At 41.4% G+C, this 3283-nt stretch overlaps 1 long non-coding RNA gene across 1 annotated transcript in view; it reads right to left on the minus strand.

Annotated features, from left to right (window-relative positions):
- Positions 1-1213: 1213 nt before the first annotated feature.
- LOC116685844 (uncharacterized) overlaps positions 1214-3283 on the minus strand; it is a 286432-nt gene continuing 284362 nt past the window's right edge. Inside the window, exon 2 of the long non-coding RNA XR_004331063.1 lies at positions 1214-2251. This is a non-coding gene — a long non-coding RNA (uncharacterized LOC116685844). The remainder of the gene's footprint in view (positions 2252-3283) is intronic.

The following is a 3283-nucleotide window of genomic DNA, read 5'->3' on the forward strand; positions in this document are numbered from 1 at the left end:
AGGATGAAGATGGATGGATGGATGGATGGATTAATATACTGTTATGTCTACTGGAGCCGCTAGTGTCTGACGGTCTGAGCCCTTCACTGCCAAACCGACTAGCGGGTGTTCTTTACTAAGGTCATTTGTATTTTTGGATGTCGAAATGATAGCCTTATTAATTATATTATTATTATTATAACAGTCTCAACACCTAGTGGTCAAATCTGGCATACCAGTCCGGTACAGTATGTGTCTTTCAAGAGGGGTTGGGCAAAAAACTCGCTGTTTAATTTGAGGGACTTGTTGTCCATAACGCCAGTTGTAAATGGTTGCATAATATAACCTCACAACAAAGCCTCTAATGGGGTCATTTATCCCGCTGAGTGCAACTGGCAAAAATTGCACACTGTTGACATGAAACTAAACAATCTGATAAGGAAGAGGACTAAGCTTGACATGTGTTGCGGCTGCTCCTCCAAGTCTTTGCTGTGGTCTTCATGCCGTTGAACGCCTGTATTTGTGCAACTATTGAGCAGATTCATGTCTCACACGTATTTGGAATTTGATTTACACTGGGCTGCATGGGAATAACCTGGTTTTCCCTCTTTCTTGGAAACAGCTACATCATTAGTTCAGATTTGTTAAATGAGCCACACTAAAACGTTATGACACCTATTTGTTCAGATATTGTTGTTTTGTGCTCAAAAGGTTGAAAAACTGCATGTGAAACGTCTTGTAATGTTTTTCATAAGTGTCAAATGACTACAAAAGTTAGAATAGAAGATGACTGTTGTTCATTTAATTGTTTGGGGTAATTTGAATCATGACCTCAAACCAAACCCCCCCCCCCCCCCCCCACAAGCTTGTTTCCCTTGGTCCATCAGCAGAGATGGCAAAAGTACTCACTCACTGAAGAAGTATAGATACTTGTGTTAAAACATACTCTGGTGAAAGTAGAAGTACTAATTTAACTTATTTACTCAAGTAAAAGTAACACAGTATAGTGTAAAAGTAATAGTTTTTATGCAAAGCTACCTGGACCACACACGTTACTAGAGGAACTTCAGTGGACATGTATCCATGCTCTATATTTGCATTTGACTAGCATGGTGGTTTGGTTGTTTCCACGTGGCTGAATGCACTTCGAGCTAAATGAATGGGACGTGGCACAGATCCAGTATCATACATGGAACATTGCTTTTAAAACAGAAGGATGAAAAGCATTCAGAACAATGTTTGATCTCTTTTAATGTTTTTTATTCAAGGCTGTACATTTGATCATGTTCTACAGTGTAAAAGGTCACAATCTGAAATCAAGTTGAAAAAGGAGAAACATTTGAAAAAGAAATATGAATACTATAAAAAGAACTGGGATAATAGAAGAGCAACAACACCCATACAAAATGTTCCACTATAAGCAAAGAAATCACATGACGCGGGGGGGGGGGGGGGGGGGCGCGGGGTTAACGTTTGTCTCAGAAGAAGCTGAATTAAGGGAAGCTGCGGCATCCACAGCAGGGTAAGGAACAGAATAATATCAACATAACAAACATGAATGTCACTATTCACAAAACAGGAGTACAAAAAAATGTAACTATAATGTTGAACAGTAACATGAAATATACCTCATTTCAGTAAAATTACGTAAAGGAGCAATAACAGCACTCTGAGGAGTAAAATAGCCATTTATCGTGAACACTCACACAGTGCACAGTCATAAGAAAATAGACAGCAGTGAAATTGGAATATGACCAAAAGGATATATCAGTTCTCTTTTTCCTTTACATATATGCTAGGATAGTGGAGTGGCTCTTGCGATGCACATGTGAGCATACTTGTTTTGTTTTTCGAGTCATGAATATTGGGCGTAATGGTTGTTGTCGAGCAGCTGCGACATGGCCGGCCGTTTCATTAGCAATGAGAGGAGTTACAGCTCGTCGCATGCTCCTGCCTGGAGTCCTTAGTCAGAAGTGCTTCAGTAATTCTTACAAAAATAGATATTTGAAGGGGCAACAGAATTAGATCTTTAACGCGTTCCTCTCTCCTGATGGGAAAGAAAGACATGTTATTGCTACAAAGAAGAATGGCTAAATACAAACGAGGGACGGGAATTTGAATTTGATACAATGCAAATATACGTGTCCATTAATCACTAGAATTATGTTATGCATCAAACAGTTAATGTTGATGGAAAATCCATCAATGGATGGACCAGATAAAGCCTCCCAACACCCACACAGGTGATTTGAGTTCTTCTGTGTGATTAGACCTCTGCTCAGGTTGAAGGTGGGCCGGAGCGTAGATGGGATCCTACAACAGCAGACGATTAAAGCTGTCTTGTCCCGCCCTCTCAGGTGCAACACAGCTAACAAGAGTGTCAGGAAGATGTTAATCAATCAGGCTGTAGACACCCACACAGTCCTGGAAGAGGTCCACTCAGCCACATTAACTGGAAAGGGCCTTTGAAGCTGCATTCATTCATTTCTGGCCACTAGAGGGCTAAACCAACCCTTTTAGCTCTGGTTTGACCTCCACCAACTCGGGAGGGAAGAATCTGCTCCACTGATTACCAATAGGTTGCTTTGTCTGTCTTCATGTATTACAATTACATTAGAAAAGATAAGCATTGTTTTCTCTAAAACATACTGAGTACTTTTAAAGTTAAGATAACAAAACAGTCTTTATTAGAGAGATAACATGAATCAAGACCTGCAACCAGGGACCACCTTAACCCCAAGGTATATATTAGTCTACATTTAAGACAATTCATTTAGGGGATTGATCTGGAGACTATCTGTCCAATCTGAGGACTATGGTTACCTGGTCCTCAGATCTCTGCAGGGTAAATCCAGACAGCTAGCTAGATATCTGTCCAATGTGAGGACTATGGTTACCTGTCCTCAGATCTCTGCAGGGTAAATCCAGACAGCTAGCTAGAGTATCTGTCCAATCTGGAGACTAGGGTTACCTGGTCCTCAGGTCTCTGCAGGGTAAATCCAGACGCTAGCTAGACTATCTGTCCAATCTGAGGACTATGGTTCCTGGTCCTCAGATCTCTGCAGGGTAAATCCAGACAGCTAGCTAGACTACTGTCCAATCTGAGGACTATGGTTACCTGGTCCTCAGATCTCTCAGGGTAATCCAGCACAGCTAGACTAACTATTGTCCAATCTGAGTTTCCTGTTGACGACTAAAACTACTTCTGAACGTACACACGGTCCACCAAAACAACTTCCTTCCTGAGACTATTTAGCAGAGGCACTGTGGCTCCGTCAGGAGCTTAGCCCCGCCCAAGACGATT

Source organism: Etheostoma spectabile, unplaced genomic scaffold (genome assembly GCF_008692095.1).
Source record: "Etheostoma spectabile isolate EspeVRDwgs_2016 unplaced genomic scaffold, UIUC_Espe_1.0 scaffold272, whole genome shotgun sequence".
In the NCBI taxonomy this organism is placed as follows: domain Eukaryota; kingdom Metazoa; phylum Chordata; class Actinopteri; order Perciformes; family Percidae; genus Etheostoma; species Etheostoma spectabile.